Source organism: Empidonax traillii, unplaced genomic scaffold (assembly GCF_003031625.1).
Source record: "Empidonax traillii isolate 1590-97213 ecotype Southwest subspecies unplaced genomic scaffold, ASM303162v1 scaffold355:size2308892, whole genome shotgun sequence".
Lineage (NCBI taxonomy): Eukaryota > Metazoa > Chordata > Aves > Passeriformes > Tyrannidae > Empidonax > Empidonax traillii.
In genome coordinates, this window is record NW_020955548.1 from 37,137 (window position 1) to 63,722 (window position 26,586).

Below are 26,586 nucleotides of genomic sequence, written 5' to 3' on the forward strand. Positions count from 1 at the left end.
TTGACTGCAGGTTTCTAAAACTTGAATCCAAGATTATGAGACACATTTGCAAACATACTTGCATATAGCAGAGTCTTATCTCTTTGCTGGAAATGCTCTATTGTTTGGCTTGCAAATCAGTTCCATTTCAGTTGAAACATGGCAGTGATACTTGTGCATGTAAAATTAAATTTGTACAATATCATTTCAATTTAGTCAAGAACTGCAAAATATACAGTGACGGGAAACATTAAAGACAGCTTTCACAAAATTATTACATAAGAAATAGAAATTATTTGACAAGAGAAAGGTCTGCAAGGAGGGTTCTTTTCAAAGAGAATTGGTTCTCAAACTATAGAAAGTATAGGACTTGAAAATAAATTTATAATATCAATTGAATCCCAAGGGTCCTCTACAAGTAAATCAATTGCTATATTTTTAACAGTGGACTGAATTGGCCTGTTTATAAGAAGAGTACAGATTCCTGCAAAAGTTTAATTGCAACCTAAAATGCTTTCTAATTCTTTCAGTCTTTTCTCAGAAATGTCTCTTTCTCCTGAAATCAAGTTCTTGATATTGGAAAGTAAGTGTGGAATACGACAGAAATGGTGCAGAACAAAATGCACCAACACATGACTATCCTGTTTTGACGGGAAGAATCTCTGTAGGAAGATGTTACTATGATATTTAATAAAATGTTAAGTGGGACTTTTTTCCTACTCTACCAGCTGCAATAGATCATTAGGTTACATTTCAAAATAAGATTTGGGTTCACTTGCAAGCAGACCTTGATGGGACAAGGATAATGCTATTATTATTTCGGGGTTTTATGGTTCATTTTTTGACATCTTCTATGAACACAATTTGATTTGGGAAAAAAGTACTTGATCAGTGAATCACAAGTGATGTATATATATAAGGATGATTTCACTTTCATCCTAAACATATTTCAACATGTGCCTAAGGGGAAAAATCCTCATTATAGAATGAAAGAGCAGATTCTCAGTTCTCTGTAGTTTTTCAACATATCCAGAGTGATTCAGATGCTAAGCTGCAGAACAAGTCCAACCTGTCCAACATCCCTAGAGCACAGTTATGTACCCAGATGCTGTTCTGCAAGATGATCAAAACACAACTGAGAAAGAACTCTGCAAACTACCTAGGGAAGCTGGATGACATTTGTCAGTCTATTTTATTAGTTACAGGATAAATGTTAGCTTTTGTTATCAGTTTTATAGGATTCAAGGAAACACTGATTCTACTTTACATGTTCAATTTTTTTACAGATGTGATTTTCTTGATGTGAGTGAAATTAAACCAGGATTTAGATCCCAGCCTTGCTAAGTACTGAGCATATTTGAGAAGTGAATAACTTCAGATCTTACCAATATAGTAGAATCTGGCCCATATGCTGGCAGAGGTAATAGCAGAATACTTACATGATTTCTTTATAGTTAAATGGTTCTTTCAATTGATAGATATCTTAGGGAAAATCCTGGGAGTTGGCTACTGACATTTCTTAGAATTAAAGAATGATTTGGGTTGGAAAGGACTTTTAAAAGTCATCTAGTCCAAACCTCTTGCAATGAGCACAGACATCTTCAACTCAATCAGGTTAGATTGGAGCCCTAATCAACCTGATTTTGAATGTTTCCAGGGATGGCCCTCTATCACCTCTCTGGAAGACCTGTTCCAGTGTCTCACCATCATCATCATCAAAAATTTCTCACTTATATCTAGTCTGAATTTACACTCTCTTAGTTCAAAATCATTACCTATTTTCCTATCACAACAGGCCCTGCTAAAAAGTCTTTCCCTATCTTTCATATGGCTCCCTTTAGACACCAGAAGGCTGCAGTAAGGTCTCCCTGGAATCTTCTCTTCAGCCTGAACAACTCCAGCTTTCTCAGACTTTTCTCATAGGAGAGTTATTTCATAATTCTGATCACTTTTGTGACCCTACTCCAGACCCACTCCATTGGTCCAGGTCTTTCCTGGGCTGAAGACCCTAGAGGTGGATGCAGTACTCCAGATGGGGTCTCACAACAGCAGAACAGAGGGGAGAATCACCTCCCTCGACCTGCTGACCATGCTTCTTATTATGCAGCCCAGGATATAGTTTGCTTTCTGGGTTCCTAGTGCACATTGTCGGCTCAGGTCCAGCTTTTCATCCAACAGCACCCCCAAGTCTTTCTTGGCAGGGCTGCTCTCCATCTCTTTATCCCCTCGCCTGCATTGATACCGGCGTTGCCCTGACATAGGTGCAGCACCTTACACTTGGCCTTGATGAACCTCATGATATTTGCAAGCATAAAACACAAATGTATTGCCCTTAACAAATTACTAGAACCTGATTTCAAATAGATTTGCAACTTAGATTGTTATATATTATCAATTTAATTTTACTAGTGCCTGGTTTCAAAGATCTAAATTTGTTTTTATAAGAAAAACTGATACAATCAGAGCAGAGCAGCTACAGAAACAAAAACTGTGCTGGTGAAACGTTACAATTGTTCAGTAAAACCAGCCTACCCAAGTTAGAGCCATCAGAATTATGGCTTACGTTCAGTAGTCAGACTTCACAGACCTGTTTGCAAGCATAGAACTGATCTGCACTGGCAAAGGGAAAATGAATCTGTTTGAAGCATTTTTGACCCTTCGGTTGACTGGATCCATGAACACTCCCTGAGGCACAGACTGTGCATGAGCACTTGGCAGTTTCTGTACCCTGAAAAAAAGTTCTTTGTAAAAATGCTGATTAATACTTTCCTAGCTTCCTTCTAGCTATTAAATACCATATAATACTTTGTATTGTTTTAAGCCCAAGAAAATTGAAAATGGTGGAGGGGGAGACAATTTTTAATATTTTAATGATTTAATAGTTTTGGTTTTGACCAGCTTGAAAAACAGTCAGAATTTTTCAGGGAGCATTGAATGTGAATTGGAGAGTTGTGCAGCTACAGGGAAATAAAACATGACACAAAAAATATCCTATTTAAAATGCAGCTAAGATGTTCACTGTAGAGGAGAACAGCTGTGTAGAACACTTACTATGCAGTAAATTCTAAGGCTAGCACTCTAACTTTCCTGTGTAGATAACCCCCAAAACCATTCAGGCAGGTATGTGAAGTGACTTCTTTTATTGTCATTAACATGAGTTACAGCTGTTTACAATTGCTGCAGTCTCAATGAACTAATGGAACATTAAGAACATTAAAAGATGATCCCACTATGAAATCAATCTCTGCAAAAATTATATTTGAAGTTCAATATCTGTCATGTATTCTAAGTTCCCAGTTCAAGCATGTTTACCTTAAAATTAAAAAGGTTTTTCCCTGTGCCAGCGCTGCATATTCAATTTTAAATTTGTAGAGTGAGTCTTCTGCTTTTTGGCTCCAGCATCACTTTCAGTGCAGTTCCAACAAAAGAAATTCTTCTTACATTTCTGTTCATGACAAGTGAATCAGAATACTGCTTCTCCGTGTGTGTTCATGACTAAAAAAGAAAAAGAGTGCATTGTTGTTTAAGTAAAAGACATGGCTTTTGTCTCTTGCAAGAGATAACCACTTGCTGAAAATAGTAATTTTTTAAGGACAGAGCTTCTTAAGTGATCAGCTTGTTGTAAATTACTGTGACAAATATTATTTCAGCTCATCTCTGCCAATATCAACCTCTGGATCCCGCTCATACAATTGTTGAAAGTAAAAATCATCTTCCATTTATTTAAGTTCCTTGAGGAAAGTTTCCTCAAAATGAAGCAATTCAACTTTTTAGTTTCAAGTTCAGAAAATTAATATTGGTGCTGAGTGTTCCAGCTTGTGTTATCATCTTACAGAAGATATAACAATTTATAGTTGGTTTTGAAAATCAGAAAAATTAGACTCTTTCAGAATTTTTTCTTCTTTAAGGAAAAGCCTGTTCCTCACAGCAGGGAAGGATATAAAATGTAGATGAAGTATCCTGATTTTTTTATCATATGCTGTCTTAAAGGTATGAACAGCAAAGGTCATCGTGCCATGAGGAAGATTTGGAGAAGATGACTGTGAAGTGAGTAGAATAATAGAAAAAGAAGTAGGATGTATACAGTGACTAGCTGATGTCACTCTGTTGTCTTCTTTATTTTCCTTTTGGTTTCAGAGCAATGGAAAAGACCAGCACTTCGTAGGGTTTCATTTTTCTCCTGTCTAATTGACAACAATAGAAGAGTCTGAAAGAAGTGACTGGAAAACAGTATCCTGAAAAGAAGCAAGACAAAATTGACAGAAAGAAAGTACCTTTCATCAGGTCAGGCTTCAAGATGACATATTTTCAATTTCACGTTCAAAGAGTGAAAGTCAGGCTATAGTAGTGTCTAACTGTAATAAGCACAAATGAGTAAAAGCAGCATTTACAGTGGTGAAACCAGCTTTACCTTCTAGCTGAACAATATATGCTGACATAGCCATTACCTTTTCTCTGTATATACCCAGGAAAGGTGCTGATAACATCAGAGACACACTGACTGTGTGAACTGATTATGAAAAGAAAGTAATGGTAAAAGTGCAGCTGACTCATATTAGGTGTGCCTAATATTAGATAAAATTAGATAATGCCCTCTGCTGAGTGACAGGCAGGGAACCTATCAGTATCAGACCAGCTAAATTATCAGAGTTGTAGGTGGATCTTGTATAAACCTGTATGACTGCCAAGAATATGTTACACTTGACAGAGGAGTAAAAGGAACGGAAAACTGTCTGCATATAGAAGGTGTAAAAGGAGAGGAAATTTCCTTCTTCTCTTTTTCTTTTTTTTTTTTTTTTTAATCGTAACAATTATTTTGGATGGAGAGAAGTAGAAATTAAAGAAAACAGTACAGCAAATCCCACTTCTATTGTCATACCTAGAAATTTGTACCAGAACATTAAATGTGAATATTTTTTGAAATCTAAAGGAACAATTCAAAACTGATCTTATTGTTTCTTGCTGTACAGGTTTTTTGCAATTATTGTAAGTAATGAGTTTGTTAGCTAGGAACCTTGAAAAAGATGAATTGTAATTGGTTTTTTATAGCATTGGCTGGAAGTGAATTTGAAACTTTTGAGACTACGTATACAGGCTGTTATAGTCCTGTATCCTAAATCTCAAATAATGTATGGGCTGTATGAATGCACCCTGGTTAAAGCTGTCAATCTCTGTTTGCATCTGAGTATCAAATATTTATAAACACTACAATCTATAGCCCAAATACTCTCTGTTGACATAATTCTCTGCATAACTTAAAATAAATTATATTTGATAAAGATATAAATTTCTAACAGACATTTTAAGAAAATATAATGCATATAATTGTTATAAATAAAGATGACATGATTCGATATGAATTATTAAAGCAGAAGAGCTAGTCATTGGTAATATAAAGGCTGCATTGTTTGTAACTAAGAAACTAGAACTTTGGTGACTGTAGAGGTTTCTTGCTTCTTTGACCTACAGTTTGCTAGCTGCTTTCTGAAACAGACTATTGTCATCTAACAGACATGCAGAATTGGGAGTGAAAGGGGTCATGGCATGGACTTTGATATTTTCCAACTGCTTTAGTGGAAGTTTGTTAGGAAAGATTGCTTATAATATTACTGTGTTTAAGTTTACTTCTCACAAAATTATTATATTTTTATGAGGCTGCATTTAGGAATGGATAATATGAAAGATATTCACATGTCTGTACCAAGTTTCTACTCTTTTCTTCCTTTATGTTTTTGGTAGGAATTGAGTCACTTCATGGGATGAGAAGGGGCAGGCAGTAGGTTCCTCATTTTCATATTTGTTTTGTTACTATTAAGCAGATCTGTAATGGCTTCAGGCAAAAGTTCTGTTGCTAAAATTGTTGCTACTTTAGGTTAAAAATTAATAGTTATTTATTTTTTATTTATAAGTAATTACTTCTCTGAGCATTTCTATCATTTGAACTTAAACATTATCATTTGTTATACATTTCTCTTGTATGATAAAGCATATCAAACAAACAATAGAAATGCTCAGATATTAAATATGTTCATAGAATTGGTTGTTAAATGTTGAAACTGTTATACTCTACGGTAATTGGATGTGTTTATTAGCATATGAAATATGGTAAGTAGAATATTCAGGTAATGTTAGGGTAATGTTCTTTTCTGTAAAGCCCTCAAGGAAAAGCCAAAAATACCTTTATATAAATTGCATATTTTAAAATTAATTTCAAAATTTTTAAGGACAATAAAATGAGCTGGCTGTAAAGACAATTTTTAATTTTTTTTAGTAACTCAGTGAAAACTACTCAATTGTGACTTAAAGGAAACAGTTGATCCAGTGGTTATTTTTCTTTGAAGTTTTTTAGTAAAGATTACCCACTAAAATTCCTCCTTTAATTAATAGATTTAGTGAGATTTCATAGATAGCAAGAAGAAATCTAAATTTGTCCTTTTAACTGTGATGAGTTCTTAAATTTTATAGGTTAAGTACACACTAGGAACTCCTGAAAGGGAGGAGGAGGAGTTACATCTGCATTTCTTAGTCTGCTGTCATCTCAGTCTCTTATGTTTCACTCTCTTCACTCTTACAACAAGGGGCCTGCAACAAGTACTGGAGGACAAGGTCCAGTGTAAACCAGATGTTGTTAAACATTATTAAAATAACACCATGAAATTTGTTCTTCGTTCCGTCTCTAATATTCTCAGATATTTTACATAAAGTGGAGAGTAGAAATTATGATTTTAAAGATGCATGATAGTGCTCTGTTGACCACATTTTGATACTTAAAACTTAGTTACTATGAAAAATAGTCTTTTCTTTTTCTTTTACTGCACTGAGTAAGAGATGCATACTCAGGATCCAGACAGGTTTAATTTCTTTTTGTGAGATTTGGAGATGAAAAAATGCAACATCATAGTTTATTTCACAAGCCTTAGTGATAGACAAGCACTAAAATTTGAAGGATGTCTCACTGCTGTTAAGTGGAAAAAAACTGAAAGCAAACATATCACTGCTTTATTCCCATGCTAGTCCTCCTACCGCTGTTACTCTTTTATTACTAGCAAACGCTTTGTGAAGATGGTAGAAATCTACACCCAAAAAAGAGCCAAACATAAGCACTGAAATTTTAAGAATTGAGTTCCAAAACTGTTTGAGTTCCAAAGTTTGGAAAGTCCTCCTCAATAAGAATCTCATTATCACAGTCAATTTCATTGGAAAACTGGACTAAAACCAGTTGGTTTTATAGCTTGCAGTTAGATCAAGATACAAACACAACTGCTACAGAAGTACTTGCTTCAAATTCTCTTTCCCAATAGAAATGTCACTGCATTCTATTCTTTCCAGTGGCTGAGGTGATGGAGGCAGGACGACCCACACAGAGTCTCAGCAAGGACGTCTACCCTGTGCTCACTGCTTCAGCACATGATGGGAGGAAGGGATTGCCAGTGGTAGACCAGGAGCACACTGTATATGGCAAAAGAAAGGAAAATCAGGCCTGGGAATGCTTTAGAGGTGCACTGACCATTAGAGTCGACTGCAGAACTGCACTGATGGAGCAGTGACCAGGGACACAGTAGTTTCATTCTTTTTGTTTCTGGTCATAACCTTAGACTGAAAACTTGGCAATGTTTTTTTCCTGTGTATAATGACAAGTGAAAAAGAAATCTGTTGTAGTGAATTGTTTCTAACCATTGAGCTAGACAGCTCTGACTCATTCTGTTCTCATACCTAATGCTCGTACGCCCACCATGTATTGGCTGAGCACAGCCATAGCATTGCAGTCATGACAGTCCCGCCTTTAACCCATTTTTACTGCGTTTCCTGCCTTGGTATTGAAATGCCAAAAGAACATAATAATGATTACTGAACAACTTCAGTATAAATTAGACACACTCTATAATCACATAGATTGGACTACAGCTATTTTTTGGAGCGTGTAGTGTCTCTTTGTGTCTCTCATTACTTTTTCACTCCATCATCAGGGACTGGTTACATTTACAGTTTCAAGTAGTATCTCCCAGGATAGAATATAACTTTAGACATGTTTAATGTTTCTGGCCATGTTCAACACTACTGAGAAAAGATAGACCTCATTTTCGTGACGTCTTCTAATGGTTTGTTAACTTGGGGTCAAATAATAGTCTTAATGAAATAAATGACAAAAACTGGCTTGTTTTGTTTTGTTTTAAGAAACAGAGACATAAACTTCATATTTAAACTCTAAAGTAAAGATGCATGATTTTAGAATGCTGCATTACTAAGATCACAGAACTATATAAATGTATTTATACACAGTTTATATTTCTAAAAGAATTTTTTTTGAATCTATATCTTTGCTGTATATAGGTGTTACATATATGTATATGTGTCACTATATATGCATAGATGGGGGGGGTTGTAACTATATAAATATTAATAAACATATTTAATTATATATATATATAAAACGGTTATTTTTCCCCATTCTAAAAACAAGACTTTCCAACTCAGTTACTTACAAGACTGGAATTCGAAACATATATTCATCAGCAGAATTAAGATTTGTTAGATTTTTAAAAGATAATATTTTTCAGCCTTGAGAATTTAAACGGTCTCTTTATAATTTTCTTTCAAATATCTATTTACTGTTAAAACATCTGGTAAGGGTATAATTGAACTTTGCTCTGTAACATCATTCCATCTGTGAAGTATTTGAAAGGACTATATTAGATGACCTCAGACCGTAGAACAATTGTGTTTACAGTTTCAGTGTTTCAGCTTTGAATGTAAGATTTTACTGTGTTGTTTCAGTGTTATTGCTATGGAATAAAAATAATCTGAAATTTAACAGGAATTGAGTTTGTTTCAGATGGCATTTTGTGCTTGTATGGTATAAATGAAATGGTATTTTATTTACAAATAAATATTTATGATCCAAGTATTGTCTTATCGCAAGTCAGATTATACTGACTTTGCTCAGGCCAAATAAACCTTTATAAGTAACTCAGGTGACCTAAGCTAGATATTCACGAAGTTGTACACCATTTAACTGGCATAGGCTTTTTTTTATATGAGTTGTGGAATAATGATGGATGTTGAAAGGTCCCTTTATCTTTATAATCTTTCTCTGAAGTCCAGCTTTTCCATTAAATTCTTTCTCCATGCCTGTGAAAAAATTAATTATCCTGTCTTTCTGTAAGCTTATCACCTAGACATTGTGCCTAGTTTCTTACGTCCAGGTTGTGTCTGAGTCTTACATATTTTTTCTGCATAATTCATCTAACAGGGAATACCATCTTTTTCTCCACCTAAAACTTTTCAAAACAAGTCTATCTTGTATTTAAGTGACTGAATGATCTTTTTATTCATTACCCCTCACAACATATTTTTTACTGGTTTTCCCAGAATGCTGTGATGTAGATATTTTTTGCTTATCTATTATTGCAAGCACATCTTCTCAGCCTCCTAAAGTTCCCACTTCTTTACTACATCAGATGATATTTGGTTTTGTTTTCAAGATTTATACAATCTTTCTTTACCTTGAGCATTACTACTTCTTCCCGATTGAGATCCTGAGAGGCTGACTCCTTATGTCTGTGCAACACATGGTAACTTCCTCTGCCACTCTTTTCTTTCATTTTCACACCATGCCTTTCTGCTTTCTCCTGCAGTGCCCTTCATGCTTTAGAAGAGCTCGTGTCCGTACTATATAACCTTTCTCTCATCCCTAAATAGAATTTACCATGGCTGAGAGCTTTACAGAAACTGTTGACAACAAAGATGCTGTAGAGTGCTCTGCCCTACTACTTACCATGTTGAACACAATTGTTTAACTGTACCTTTGTCTTCCCTTGTCACTATCCTTGAGTTTCTTCTCATAAACCAGAAGCAGACACTGTCTTTTTCTTTTGTAGAGATTCTTAACGTTTACCTGAAATTCTCGAGATTTGTGGTAGTAGAAAAAAAAATGATAAAAAATAGGGGGTTTTTTTGAAAGTGACAGGAAAATTAACTCCTGACATTTGTATAGCAAACAACAGTTTTCTGAGATGCATTAGGAATCACACAGCTACCAAGTTTGCTTGGGAATTCTGAGCTGCTTTATTCTTTTCAAATTTTCTCCTAAAGGTAGTTGGGTGGATGCTGAGTTTTGAGCCACAAATAAAAAGCATCATGTACCTGATTTTCCCAGGTCATTGTAAGAGCCTTACAATGGTCTATTTGTCAAATTTACTTTTCACATACTAATATCTTAAAAACGGAATCTTATAAATTTATCTCCAATAACAGTTTGTCAGCTTATTCTTCTAAATGTTTGGGACCACCATATGCATTCCTGTAACTATAAAAGCTAATAGCTATAAATGTGAGTCTCAAATTATATAGTATTATCATCTTTATTTGATTTTTTAATACAAATCAGACTAAAACCTATATAATTTTCCTTTTAAACAGTACTACTGAATAATCAAACATGTTTCTTGTACCATTGCTTTTTTTTCCTTATGTTTTCTATTTTTTTCTTATTAGAAATGTCTTCTATGTCTTTTAATGTCTTGTGGTCACATAAATTGCAGCAATAGTCATAGTATATGCTACAAAAAAGTTAAATCTGGCACATCAGCCCTAGTTTTCTTTCCCAGTCCTTCCTTCAGCTTTAACACTTCTGAAATTATATTTTTTCTTTATTACTAATGTTTGGCTCTGTACCTTAATGTGTGCTCAATGCCTCCTCACTCTGCAGACCTGAAAAAGACCCTTATGGGGCTCTGTTACTCCTGCATCATTACCATAAATGTGTTTTACCCAGAGATGAACTGTACTTGCATTTCCAGGAAATGAGACTGCATGAATTGCACCTAAATGAGGGCTATTGCACCTCCATATTGGTCCACTGGTCCTTCAGTGCACTGGCTTATGGTTAGTATTTTCAAAATCTGTTTTTATTTTGAGGTCCAAGAGCTCACAGTGATTTTATAAATGTAATCGAGGCAGTCTGAAATATCAAAACAAAACCAGAGTGAGATGATGACAGAGGCAAGGGTTTTAGAGAGAAGGGAAACAACTTTCACTGTGGTTGGAGCTGGGAATATAAACAAACCTTCAAGCATCATCTGAAGGAGAAGCAGCAAACTGCAAACTAATAATGAAAGGGTGAGGTCCAAAGTACTTTGGCTTTATCAGTGGGTGTAACACAGATTATATATTTGAAATTAATCTTTGTGCTTTGTTTCTTTCGTTAGCCTCTCTCAGAGACTGCTTGAAACCCTGTGTGGAAACAGGACTGTTAGAGAGGAAGTAATGTTTTTTTGCTGCAATTTCTTCACTCATCTACAATTAGTGTTTAGTGACTGCTGTGCTGAACAGGATTCATCTTCTCATTACCTCTTCTCAGATCTGGTTTGTATTCTCAGGTCCTCTCATTCCATCACAGCTAAGGACAGATAAGACAACATAAAAGAAATGGTGATGGCAGTTGCCTGATCCAATAATTTCTCAGTTCGCAGTGGTATAACTAGTATAGATAACAGAGTTTTTTTCAGACAGACAGAGAAATGAGATGAGAAAGGACAAGATCTGAATCACAAAGGGATGCTCTTCAAGGAACACAACAGAATGGGCAAAAAGAGGCTGAAAGAAAAAATAATTTCACTGGAGAGAAGAAGAGGAGAGAAGAAAAGCACAATAGGAGAGGATATTGAGATGACTCAGACTGAACAGAAGAGAATTTAACAGAAGGAAAAAATTTGTAAAGAAAGAAGCTGAATCAAAGGGGAAAAAGAGAGAAAAGTGTCTTATTTTCAACATTTTTTTCCCCTAACTTTAAAAAAAATCTTGTTTCTGTTGCATATTTACACCATATATTTCTTTCTAATGGCAGCAAAAATAACATTACTGCTCTGGACAGGCTTTCAGCAGTTATTGATGTTTCAAATCAAATATCTACATTGTAAACCTCATAAGAATATCTATTAACGTTAGTGGTACTTATTTGGAAATTTCAGTGCATTTCATTTGTTTTAAAGTACATGATATATTGCTTAAGTCTCAAAATATTGACAAGATCCAAGTAGAACCATTTTCCAATCAAAACTTTTTTGTCTTTACTCAGCCAGTTATTAGGTAGTTGATAAATATGGGATCCCATAAGATGCAGTACCAGCAAGGACTGCTCTGACAGAAACATATAAGCATTTGCATCCAAGCAGGGAATCTGACATACCCAAATGACTGGAACAGATTTACTTTGAGTAGGTAGCCTGCAAGCCTGTACAGAGCACATGTCCCAGGTTGCTGAACACACAGCATGCATTTCGTGGGAAAATATGGAAATCCAGCAGTCTTCATAGAGCTGTAGCCCAGGATGCTTTATATTTGGAAGTTCAAACTGCTGCTGCCTTCTTTTGTTGTCTTCCCATACAGAATTTCCAGAGTGAACATACCAAGGGAAAGCTGTAAGTATTCATCCACATAGAAACATGTCCAGGGATGTATATTTAGTCCTGCATGTGGAGATCTGGAATTACAGAGCAGATCTGGAATTACAGAGCAGATTGTAATCGAATGACAGAACTCAATTTACAGCATCCATTCATGTGATACCACTTATATTTATTTGAGAGAGACTTTTTGATCCTGCATTTAACATGAAAACTGTTGATACAAGAAGAAAAGAGAACTGTGGCTGAAAAATATACTGACTTAACACATCTCTATTTCCTGCTTTCTGCTTTATTTCTCTCTTGCCTTCTACAAAACCTTCCCCACATCCAGTTTAAATCCAGAAAGTGGAAAATATATCAAGATAACTGGATTGTTGTACTGCAGTGAAGCTGTAATTCTGTAGCACACATCTGAGGATTGTCTGAGGGGTATTTCAATGTTTGTTTCAAATATGGTCTGGGGTTTGTTTAAAGACATTTAAACAGAAAGATAGCTTTCCACATGACTGTAATGTACTTACCATGTGCAACAATATACTCTCAGCTCATAAGAACAGTCATAAAAGATTTTGTAGCTGAAAAAAGAGCAGCATTTAACATTTTACTTCAACCTAGTAGCAATTCTGTGAGTCCTCTACTCTTAAATTTCTTCACTAAGTTTTTCACTGTGTAAAAACTATAGATTCAGACGTGGCTTAAATTTCACATTTCTGTTTGACTAAACATACCCAACTATGGCAAGAAATCACATCAAGGAGATGAACAGCTTGACACAGGAACAATTTGGTGCAAAATAACCTTCTTGGTAAAGCACCTGTAAGAACAGGATTTGCAGATCAAGAGCTCTCCTTGTTTTGTGCACTTAAATATTTTGCTGCAAATGGACATGACAATTTTTTTTCCCTTGTAGGGCATTTTCCTTCCTATTCCCATTTGATATGAATTAAGCTGACATTTATTTCCTTATAACCTTGTGCACCATGTTCTTTGTGTTGTAGCGAGTGAAAACTGGGGTGTAGAAAAACAGCCATCAGAAAATATTGCTTTTTCTCTTCGTGTCTCTAATCTGCTTTATACCTACAAAGTCTTTTAATTCTTTTGCACTAAAGGAAAGTAGTATGTTGCTGACAGCTCAATCCACCAACACTATCAGTAAGACTCCAGGTTAAAAAAATGTGAGTACTACAGATTTTGCATTTAATTTCTACTCCCATTTAGTTTCCAAATAGCCAATCTTTTTACCTGTTTAATATTTGCTTCTCTGATTCTAGACAACTTCTCCTATACTTCAAGTCCTACCATGTTCTATGACAAGACCTTCCTAATTGAAATTACAGAGTCTCAGTTGTGCTTACTGTTGCACATAAGTTGTCTGACAGAATAGTTCATTGTGAGGAAAATGCTGATTTAACAGAATTTAAATTATTAACATTAACTGAATGAAAATCTACTTTTTAAAGAGACTTACCTCTCAGAAGTCCAGTTCCTCCTAACCTGTCCACCAGGTGGAAGTTTGATAGTCATTTCCAAGTTACATTGATACTTCCTTTTAGATCCCAGTAGGAAACTAGAGATCTCAAAGCTTCTGAGCATCACATTTACCACCTGATTAATTTTATCAGTTGGCTGCCTGGAGGCCTTAAGCCTTCCTAGGTTAATTAGAAAAAATGATAGCTAATCCTCTTTATTGCTGGCTCAAGAGCTTACTGACAAACCAAGGGAACCAATCAGCCTGAATGCCTATAATCTCGTTTCAGTTCCAAAAGTTCCTGGTTTTCCTGAACTTCTTTGCCATGGAAAGTGTGACTTCTCATCTGTCTCAGTCTGAGACAATTTGGAGGGTTGGAGACCTCAGACAGAATTCTCCTCCCTCAGATTCAATACTCCTGGTTTCTCCAGTATATAGAGACAGATCAAACATGCCCAGATATAAGTGAAAAAAACCCCAACTCTTCACCAAGAGTTAATGCTAATAACAATACTGATAGGGCTGTATTAAACCAAACAACAAGAAGGAACTTCCCAAGCCTGCTTACCCTATCAAATCGAGATGGTGGAAAAAACACACGCAGCCGCAGAGATAAGATAGTGTCCATATAGTTCTACATAGTTCACTTCCCTCACACCTGGAATACCTGTCAGGAACAGTTAGAGAGTCAGTGCTGGAGTGAGCCTGTGGTGCTGGTAAAGGCAGTCGGAGCAGAGCTGTGAGATCCTCAGGTGACTGGAAGGACCCCCAAGACACCTGTTTGATCCAGTGGCTGTTGCAATTTCAATGTTTATTGGTAGAAGAGGTGGTTGCAGTCCAGATCTGTCAAGGTGGTAGTAGAAGCCACAGGTGGTGAAGGAAGCCCTAAACTCAGAGTTATATCTGCTCAGGTCCAGGTGGGAATGCTTCCTGTACCTCCCCTGGGGCAGAGAGTTTTACACGGGCTGATGTAATACTGTGAGTCATGGGATATTTTGGGAGTCTTTGACACTTTCTAAGATGTTGCAGCTGAGTCCATTATGGCCAATTATGGTTCATCAAAAAGAGATGAACACCTGCAGGCTAGGAGTGAATGTTCTGGGGAGTTATCACAGCTGGGTCATCCCTGTAAGGAAAAAGAAAGACTACCCTACCTTGCAGAGTTTGCCTCTTTCCTTATCTTGTTTAACACCCAGCTTGTAGCCTGATGTGTCAGATGTGCACACCTTCAGCCCCTAGCCTAGGTGGCCACTCTGCCCATTGTTAGCAAAGTACACTGATCATTAAGTCATCAGCACCAATAGTCCAGTCTCTTACAGCACCTGGGCGGTCACGGCAGGTCAATGACTCAAATGTTTGAGTCACTAATTGTAGCAGCAGCTGGACAGACAACACTGGCCACCTGGATGATAAAGGAAGAAGAAGAAGAAAATACTAAAGCAAAAATATTGTGATTTTGAGCTAGCCAGAGCTAGGGTGTGTGTGAAAAGAATCACAGGGTCAAGCTGGAAAGCCACTTGAGGCATGATTGTGACTGAAGGTAATCACGTGGGTGTGTGTGGTATGTGTGGGGAAAAGAACATCTGGCCTGGCTAGATAACTTGAATCCAGAGGGTCTGTGTATAGATATGGGGTAATAAAGTTACAAGTTAGTTCTGCCTGGACAGTCTGTCTCCATGTGGATACATTCGCTGCAATTAATCATTATCAGTTCAGTCTCTTTAAAGAAGGCAAAACACCAAAAAGCCAAACCAGCATATTTGGAAAAATGAGAAAAGAAAAGGTGAATATCAGAATTTTTGTGTAACCCAGGGCATCATCCAAAGGAGATGAGTTATACATAAAAAGAAGAAAATTTACATTGTTTTACAATTACAGGATTTAGAAAATAATTTATAAAATGAAAATTCTGTGCAGTCTAAAGTCATATTGCATTTGTGCAAGGTGATCTGTCTGATACTGTACCCCTTCTTTTTTATGCAGTCACAAATCCTAATTTTTAATAGCCCATAGAAGTAACAAAATGCCTCTTTACAGCTATATGATAAAAATTTTTTCTCTCTGCGGGGCTTTCTGTGATATTCCATTGGGTTTGCATATCAGTTTTTAACAGAGATTTCAAAAGGCAGATATTAAGGCTGTCATAATAATTTAATAAAATCTCTAAGTTTCAATCCCATGGTCTGAAGTTCTGAAAATTTAAGGGGCATGCTTTCATCACCTTTTGTTTAAAATGGAGAAGAGCCTTCTGGAAATCCAGGGGGAGACAAGCCTAAAGGGGCAGGAGTTTGTGCCAATACTTCCTGGCAACTGAAGGCAAATCAGTGGAAGGGCCAGTCTTTGTGTGCACTTCAGTTAATATGATAGTGTGCAGGTTTTGTTAAAACTCAGTCTAAGTCAGGGTAGTAAATGCTGCAGTATCTAAATGTGAATTCTCTTGGACAGCTGAGTGAGGATGCATGGACAAGCAAAAGGAAAGGCACAGCACACTGAAAGGTTACATCATGGTTACTTCAGGAACAAAGATTTATTTGGGATGATGCATACTAATACTTTCTCCATTATCACCACATATATGTTTTGTACAGGGAAAAGCAAAAATGAAGTGTCATAAATAAAGTTATAAGATTGTGAGCTGAAACTTGTCAAGCTGCAGCAGCGGAGGGTAACAGTCTCCCCAAGGAGATGCTCTCATCTAGGCTCATGTTGATTAGGTGTACTCTGAATTCTGAGTTTAATTTCATAATTTGCATGCAATTCAGATGATCAGACCCTCTTGTCCTTATTTTGGTCTCCCATCAGACTGAAAGGGAGATATCCAACATCATCTAGTCTAGAAAATAGACTGCAAAGGATATTCAGAAATAACAGCTAAGATGTAATGCTAGTAACAGGAACCTCTTAGCCAAATCCATTGATTGGCTATGTTAACATGCATCCTCTAGCCTAGTGGCAAGGAAACATATAAGCTGGGGGGGTTATGAGGAAGTAGGAGAAGGAAAATAATGGTGAGCTTAAGAGCTAAATAACAGCCAGAGAATGTAAGACACCTTTTTTTGTCCCTTCCAAATTTTAGCTAGATCTTAATTGAAATCTGGAAATCACCAGTAAACCAGTAAGGAAAGGAGAGGGAGAGTTTGTGGGGGTGGACAGGTCTCTTTTTCTGTGTTCTCCTGTATGAGGAGTTCAACCCAGTTCAAAAAGCACAACATCAGTTAAATCCTCATTTATCGCTGTGATTGTTCCCAGGCAAATTCCTAGGGCTACTGTGTTTGCAATAGCAGCTAATCCTACCTGAACAAGTGCTTTCTTTCACCAGAAGGGATGCCCTCTTTGAATGCAGGCATGTCAAAATAGCTCCCTTTTTCTACACGATAAACTCTGTTATACATCTATCCCACTGTTTCCAGACATCCTTAGGGCATTTGAACAGTAAAGTGATGAAACAAATCTAGGCAGTTGGAGAATCACTCACAGACAATTTCAGTGAAAGTAATGAACATGTGGATGGATGCCTTTTCCTAGTCATGCCAAAACACGAAAGTATGATATTTCTCAGTGGAGAGAGACAGTGTTTCTATAAATTGTTCGTATGATGCAAACTCTTATTGGTTTGTAAATACTTCACAAATAAAGCACTAATGCCTGTCAGTAGCTTCCATTCCATAAAATTTTGTCTCTCACCTCTTCTATAAAGGCACTACCAGGTTTTTCTCTATTTGTCAATAGAAAATATCAGTACTTTTGGAATGAACTCTGATTGAAAACTAAAACTAAGACTTACCTTATTGATGCATTGCATCATGGTAAAAAATACGTAATTGATACATTCTATCATGTCATCCCAATATGATCTCATATATTAATTTGTTTCATAGAAAAAATACATTTCCTATGAAAACCATACACTTTGTGAAAAAATTTTGTATAGTAAAACCAATTATACACAGAGAATCAGATCTGACATAAAATATTGGTCAGTACCATCCATCATTCATGCTGAATGTTAGTTAGATATATCTGGGAAAAGTACTGTATCTGAATTTGGTGTCTTTACTAGTAACATTCTGTAGCCCTAAAGCTTAGTCATCCTTAACACTCAGGCCTCAGGTGGTTTCCCCATGGAAATGAGTTTTGACCTCCAAGGATTGGTAGAGACTTTAGGTGCTAACTAATGATAAAGTACTATTAATGTATATTCTATTTGATGAGTTGCCAAGTCCTTTCTTAGAATTTAAATAGTTTTCTCATACTTTAATGCATCAATCTATACTCAGCTAATAAAAAAATTCTAAATACAGTGCTACTATGAAACCATTCTGGAAGGAAACTTTCCTTCCACTTCAGGGAAAGCAAAAATTGTTCACCTGAACACCAGTTAAGATTCAGATAAACTATACATATATTTTATGATTATTACATTTCTATAGGAAATATTAAAAAGTTAGGAAACAGTGGAACAAGGTTGCTAATTCAATTTTTTTGTGCAGCCTTCTTCTGTTTATGTCCTTTAGCTCTTTATCATGTAATCAGATAGTAATCTTCCACAGGAACTGTGCCTCATTCAAGATGAATGGAGGCTGTGGCATGGAATTAATCATAGCTTTATGATAGCTAAGGTTATTAGACAGAGAGCTGTTGATTTTTTGGTTAGAAATCTAGGGCATGTGTTCCCACAAAGTAAGAAGTTTTGTGGTTATAGTAATATTTCGGGGATCTGGACGCAAACTCCAGCATTTTCTCATGTAATTGATAACTGTTTCTTATCTTCCTGCAACTTAGTCTCTGAAATATATGAAATCTATTGACAGGGTCTTATAAAAAATAAAATGATTGATCTTTGTGAAACATTCTTTTGAATTAATATATGGTGGAGAACCTTAGGTGGAAGTGAATAGGTCTGTATTTAGTGCAGAAGCTTGGAGGGTGAGCTGTAAATAATACATGGTAAAGCATCCTCATTGAGGATAGAAACCATTTTCAATGCTGTAATTGCTCATTCAGTGCCACTATTTACTGTGTGCCCTGAATGAAGCAGGAGTTCTGTGAAAAGAGCAATATGTAGTCAGAAACTTGAAATCTGTGTTAGTAAACACAAGGGGAATTAAAGTTGACCAGATCATCTGACTGAAGTTGACTCACATCCACCCACCATGCTTTACAGGGAAAGCAAACATATGCTTCTTTGAACTCATGCATATATAAATATCTTTACTGTTCTCTTATATAATTGGTTCCACAATCTGCCAACCAGCATAGTAAAATTCTTTGCCCTTTAGCAACTTTAATGAATGAAGAAACAAAGATTCTCTTCATGGATGACCGAAGTTTATATTCAGAATTCTGAATTATCTCACTATCCTCTCAAACTGTATTAAATCTTAACTCTGTCTACAACAGAGTCACCTTACATATGAGTTTCATTCATTTCATAATCACACTTGGGGGTTTTTTCCAGACATATGACATTGACAAGTATGACAAGATTTCCTCTCATGCGTCTTCCAACAGATGGTTTCCACTTTTCACAGAAATTCTTAATTAATAGATACATGTATTTGCAAATTTTCTTACCGGGTTTTTTTCCTTCTGTATTGCTTTTCTTGAAGAATCTTCTTTCTTCCTTCTCTGACATCCTTATTCTCTCTCGTATTATGTTAGCCCAAAGTATTTCTTCCCACTCGTTTGTGTACAGGTTCCTCCTGAAAACCAATAAATAGGTTATTTCATACTATGTAGTTCTAAAGAAAACCTCATCTATATTAAAGAGTAATTTCTAATACGGACCTATTAAAGCATCTTAATGAAATCCAAATGTATCATATCTATCGCAATTCATAACCTAGAAAAAAATTCCAAAAATTTTACAGAGAACATTTTTGGGTAAGTCTTCCAAAATCTATCTTCTGTAAATTCAGATTTTACCTTATCCTAGCTGTTTTATGTTGGAGAAAAAACAACAAACAAAAACACAAACAAACAAGCAAAACAAAAACTCACACCCCAAAAACCACACCAAAAAAAAACAAACAAAAAACCCCCCAAGCAAACAAACAAACAACCTCCCCCCAAAAACTAAAACCCCATAACCCCATAAAAATAGCACCCTCACTATTTTAAACTCTACTAACAATCTTAATTGAGTCCTAATGCTATTTCTTTGACACCTTTTCCTACTATTTTAATACACGGGTCTATATCTTTAATGTTCTAGTGTGTTCCATTACAGTCTCATCTATTTACACCTGTTTCTCTTTCATAAAATTATAATCTACTCTTTGACTATTTATACCTCATGCATTTCCTTGAAAGTAACCTTGGCAAAAATAAAATAACAGAAAAAAAAAAAACAACATAGGCATAGTTCTGGTGAGTTTTATGTCTGACTGCTTTGCTGACTCTAATGTTGGCTTGATTTCATCAACTGGAATGTTTTGGTAGCAGTTGTCTAAGGGTCAATTTGCTGTAGGGCTGCCCTGTCCTTTTAGATGGCATTTAATTTTCAGTTGCATAAAAATGTTCTGCCCCTTACACGGTGTTCTACAAATGCCTTATGACATCCATCCTCAACATCTTTTATGGCAAAGCAATGCCTGGCTCCCCCATGTCTTTATTTATTAGACTGTAAAATATATGCAGTGCATTCTATCCTCTATGTGTGTTTTGCATGCTTATAAATACAGATCAGTTAATTTCATATTTCTCTGCAAGTCAGAATTTAAATCTCATTCTGTTCTTTATATTCTGATGCACATCCTTGCAGATGCAGTCATGGAATTTTTCCTCACCCTCTTTTCACTTATTCCAACAATTCACAGTACTTGCTCTCTTGTTTAAGCATGTATTTGTAAGATGTAGTCATTATAAGATGCTACCTAAGTTAATTGTTCTTTATTGGTTTTGTATATCACATATTAGCTGTGGTGACAATGCCTTACTGTGCAGATTATGTATGAATAGGCCGAGGGCTGGAGAAGCTACAACATAAAAATGTATTTTTATATACAAAATTATGTAAGCCAGAATGTCATTTTCTTTTCTTCCTGTAATAAGTCACTATTCATAAGGTCAAATTTGTATATTAATTGTTGTTTCCAGAAATAAAACCGTACCAGCCTTTTACCAACTACTTTAAAGTAGCTGTATAAATTATAAAATAATTTAATGGAGAGGTTTCATTTTCCTCTCCACAGGAAAAAAATATGGTAGAGAGGAAATCTCCATTACACCTTTCAAAATTGTGTTCATTTACTTGCAGAAAATCAGAAAATATGCCCTATGTCTCCTTGTAACACCTCGAATTGTATAGAAGATATTTTCGCAAAGAAATACTAAATTAAGAGGTTAGCTTCATTCTGTCTTTAGTAATAATTAATTTTATGATATTGGGTAAAGTTGGATCACTTGGTACCTATTCAAGGGTCAAACTGCTGCAGTGGCTTAAGGTAGTACAGTTTTGTTGCCATCTCTGTTCAAGAGCTCACTTATGACAAAGGGGACATGAAGTATGCAGATATTCAGTTTTTTCAGTAGAAAATCCAGCAGTTTATGTTAGACTTTTCCCAACAGTGAGTTGAGCTAAACAGGTGGATACTGCTGTTCAAAACTGTTTACATACTTCATTCTTCAAATATGCACGGTTGGGATCACATAATGACAACTGTATGTCTGCAATTACATGCAGGTACTGTACTTTTAGCTTATGCCATATCTAAAGTAACAGTTCCCTGATCTAATTCTCTGTTACTGAAATTTAAGTAATTATAAGAGGAGCTCAAAGGGGGCTAACATTATTACCAACTATCAGCTGATGGGCAATAATTTGCTGAGCTACTACAGCTTGATTGGAGTGTGTGTGAAAGCTCTGCTTCCCTATCTGAAAAACAGAGATAAAGTTTCCTCTAAGTTCTCATGAGGACACTGTGAGGATTGAAGTTTGCACATTGCGTCAAAATGTAAACTCTACACAGATTGAGTCCAGAACGAAAATGATGCCACCCTTTGGAAAAGATAAGTGCTCAGTCTACCAAAGAAAGGAAAGCAGTCATGCACAATATGAATATTTGCTCTCCAAGATGTGAAAGTGTGGTGTGGATCTCTAAATACTAGGAAGTTGACAAAAGGGTCAGAGCTATATGGCATGAGAAAATAAACAGGAGACACATTACATTAATATCTTTTTCTAATTAGGTGTGTGTGTCTTTAATGTGCTGGTGTGTGCATATGTATGAGCTGCATAAAATTTCTTCTGAAGCTATTGTTGATAAATTAACTGACAGACAGTTTGATATTGCTGTGGAAGTGTATTCAACACCACAGTCATTCTTTGAACAGCAGGATTTATTTGTCATTTATCAAAGTTTAATATATGCAGTCTGTCTCACAAAGGGCAACAGTGAGGAAAAGGGAGTGAGGAAAAAGGGATGAGTGAAGCAGGCCACAGCTTGTGCTTTTGAAAGTGTCCCAGCCTTACTCTGCTTGCTCTGTTTAAAAAATGAAAATGATCAAAGGACTGAAAGTGCAACATCCTTCGAGAGTTGCCTGGCAAGTGCTACATGATGACTAGCTTTTGTGCAGCTCAAGCAGCAGTCTGTTCTGTGCACTGTCTGGACTCTCATTATCACTCATCTGTCAAATCTGCTGCTGTAAAAAGAGCTGGGGTGGAGGTCAACTTGTAAAGTAGCAGCAGCAGAAGCAGGGATGTGCTCCACTCTTCAGTGAATCAGTTGTCAGTTCTTCTGCTTTAATGTGGTTAATCCACCATCCAGGATTAAATTGGTGCTGAATGTTGTTTCCTTTCCACTCTGACCTGTCCACAGGAGGTGCTAAAGGAAGTCTTTTATTCCAAATGGCTCCAGGTCACTGGAGGGATAATAAATGGGTATTATTGGTTATTTTGGGAAAGTCAGAAGACTAAGGATGCACAGCAACTTCCTTTTTTCAAGGTTTAAGCAAAACCAGAGATCTAGGAAAGATGTATGCTGCTCTGTCCTAGTGGAAGACACCTAAAAGTAAATCTGCTACAAGATAGAGATAATTTTGTCATTAAAGCCCTATTCTTGCCCTCTCACTGAGATCCACAAGGGTGAATAAATATCTACTTGAAGCCCCCTGCAAATTCTAAACCAAAGACTGAAATATCACCAGTAGTTTGGTCTTGATTTTTCCATAATCACTCTTTATAGGTTTGGAGGTTTTTGTGTTTTGAGTTTGTTTTGGTTTGGGTTGTTTGGTTGTTTGTTTCTTTCCTGTACATAACTGAAGTTTAAACATCTATGGAAGATTTTTTTTAAGTGATAGTCAAACTGCTGATTTCCTTTAAAAGTTTTGCATGTATTATGGTTTGTGAGGAAAACATATATTACCTATTGGCAACTGGGTATTCCTGCCAAAAATATCTTAACCACTTGAAAATAGAAAAACATTTCAAATTTCTGGAGAAACCCAGAGTAAGTTTGATTCTCAAATGCTCCCTCAGGACATTGTAAGTTGAGCTGAGAGTTCCCTGTTAGTATTATCTGTTACAGCGAGCTTGTTGCCAGGCTTCTCAAATATTTTTTGCCTGAATTTTTTGTCGCAGATGCAACGCTGATTCAGTACAACAAAATCACTAATAAACTTTCTTTTCGTGTTCTAAATTGTTCAAGACAATGCTATGTATATAAGGAGTCTTATTTTACCAGGGACCTTGACTTGGCCTAGACTGCAGTTTCAGCCAGGACTCGAAATTTGGTCTATATGACTTAATGTTTGCCCTCTACAGATTAAATAGAAAGGCAAAGTGATACGCTGGGTTTTGTTAGCAATGATGTTAGTAAGACACCCAACTGGAAACCAAGCAGAGCTATACCCAGATGATTCTTTTGCCTATGAGACAGTTATAATGTGAGAACATTCCACCCTCATCTTTTTTTTGTCTGGATACTACATATAATCATGTGAATGTTACTTCTAACTCCTGAAAAGATTAAGGGATCATTATCTCTCTCATTTGCTCACAATACTCAGTAGCCCCATTAGTTAGTTGAAATTTCAGTATGATTTTTGTTTAAAATCATCAAATTAAGAGAAATGAAATTTTAAAGAAATTATTTCTTCTACCAGTGATATTTGCTGAAACTATTCTTAAGGTTTAATCAAAAGCTATATCCTACTATAAAAGGCTGTTTCTAATTTTATTTCTCCCCTTTTTGACCAAAATTTAACAACAGAAACAAACAAGCAAACAAACAAACAAGTGAAATTTTTATGTCTCATTTGACTTAAAAATTAAGAAAACATAGGGAAAAAAATAAAAAAGGAACTTGCATTGAGTGTTAAGAAAAACAAAACATGCCTTTTCCTGGTAAGCTAATTTGATGAACGTGAGAGAAAATCAAGGATTTTTGATGAGAGAAAAGAAAGGAAACTCGACTAGCTATAGCTTAACCTCAGTTCCACACCTCCATACAAACATTTTTTATTGCTCCACAAAGAGAGCAGCCACAGCAGGTTTTAGGTGGACAACCTGAATGCCTCATGGAGGTAGCATTAGCCTGTTCCCCTTCTTTTATCTGTTAATAATTGCAAATTGTAAGCTTGATCATATTCTGATAGGTGTTATTCCAATTGCAGTTGAGAAGTGGGAATCTCCATTCCCTGAGGAATACTGTCACATGTCCCTGGCATTATCACCTCTCCCTGAAGCTACCTGTGCCAGGTTTGCACTAGGCAGGAGCTGGAGCTCTACTAGTTTTAGGGTTCAGAATTGGTGTTTGAGGTGAAATATCCTTTTTTAAAAAACGTTGTAAAAAACCTGATTCTTTCACGCTAGTGTATTTCACAAAGTTATCCTGATGTCACTTAAAGTCTGCCCGAAAAGATTTCTTGGACCCAGGGTAGATTTTGGGAGCAAAGGTCCACAGAAAAAATGCCCTGGAGGAAGTTGTTGCTAAGTGTTTTCAATTAGGACATAGAAAACAAGGCATTAAGTCTTTTCTTCCCCAGGCATGGATTAGAACCTAAAATTTCATGCATACTCTGAGTATCAGCTCCTCTGAAATTGACTGTCTTTCCCAAAACTCTTGAAAGCCTGTTTTGTTCACATCAGGAACTGAAAACAAGTGCCAGAAGTCTGACATTTTTCATAAGATGGAAACCTTGTTTTTCATTTAGCCATATACAATACTTCAGAGAAAAGAGACAACAGGCATTCATCTTTATTTTCTGTGTATAAACTGAGAATGAGATACATTAAAGAACTATTTTACTACATACTTCCATGGGCTTTGGAGTGGTCAAGAGATATAGTTAATGTTGTCTGGAATGAGACAGGTAATAAAATGACTCTATGATTTATTTTATATAAACAAAGGCTTCTGTTATCATAGCTAGCTCTTTCTGAAGAACTGAAGTATATAAGACATTCTGGCAAATTATTGAGACAGAATAAAAGAATGTGGCTCCTTCAGAATCAATGGAGTTGAGCCATTTTTTACTAAGTCAACAGGCATTGCCTGATGAGTCCTGGTGTTTTATTTTGGGTATTTGGTATATCACTAAGTTGACGTGTGATGGGCTACTATAAAGTTTGTCCTCTTGGCAGAGGGTGATGACAGCAAAGTTAGCCAGAGCAAATATCCTAGACTTGGAACTTCGGGGGGACAGATCCACACATTCCCCAGAGTAGCCTGAAAAGTAGAGTCCTCTAGAGGTGAACTTGGATGTTCAAGAAACAAAAATGTAACACAGATTAATTCAAAGCTATTTGGTCTCTTCCTCATCCTACTGAAAGGATTGGGTCCTTTTTTATTAAAATATTTTTTCTAAATATTACTCTTGCCCCAGGAGTCATGGGTGAGGTATTTTGAAGTCCAGCATTATCTTTTTCTGTGCATCACAGTTATAGTTACTGTCAGAGACATCTGCCTCAGCAAATATCTCAAGGTCTGATTGTTAAAAATTTTTGAGATACTCTACTTATGCAAATAACAATTAAGAAATACTAAGAAAAACTAGAGATATTTCACTCTAAAGCAGTAATTGACAGTTGGCATCATTTTTCTAAATGTTCCTTTGCATTTTCCTTTATAATAAAGTCATGGTAGGAGGAATATTAATTAAAGACCATAAATCATACTCCAGCAAGAATGAAAAATCTACTTAAATCCCCATCTTAGAAATATTGAGTAAATTTGCGTTGACTCTATTACCTTTCTTTTAAGTATTTGCATTTATTTATCTTCAGTAGTGTTTTAATTTCTTCAGGATTTTATGGAGAAATAGATTGTCATTAAAGGGCAAATTGGAGAAAATCTAATAAAACAGAAAACCAAAAATAACTTTCTATTGCTTCATTTAATTGAAAATAAACACAGATCAAAGCTGATGTGGTAATAGTCAAAACCTAAAATATAAGAGTCAGCTGAACTTCACCACTTTTCTATATCTCCACGTTTCTTTTTTTACCTACAGAAATATCTCATATATCTCAAAAAATAAAACTGCAGCTGTGGATTCAGTGAACTATCCTACCATGTAATTGAGATACTACCATGGGTATGTGAAGCCCTGGGAACACAGTGGGAATTGTGTCCTGATATCAGTTGTTGCAATTTTGTTCTGAATTTCAGTATCACAGTGTTAAAGGATTTAAAGAGATGTTTGTAACCACAACCAAGCTTCTCCATATGCTAAACTATCAGTCAAGTATTCTTACATATGCAATATGGGTTTTTTTGTCTTGCATAAAAG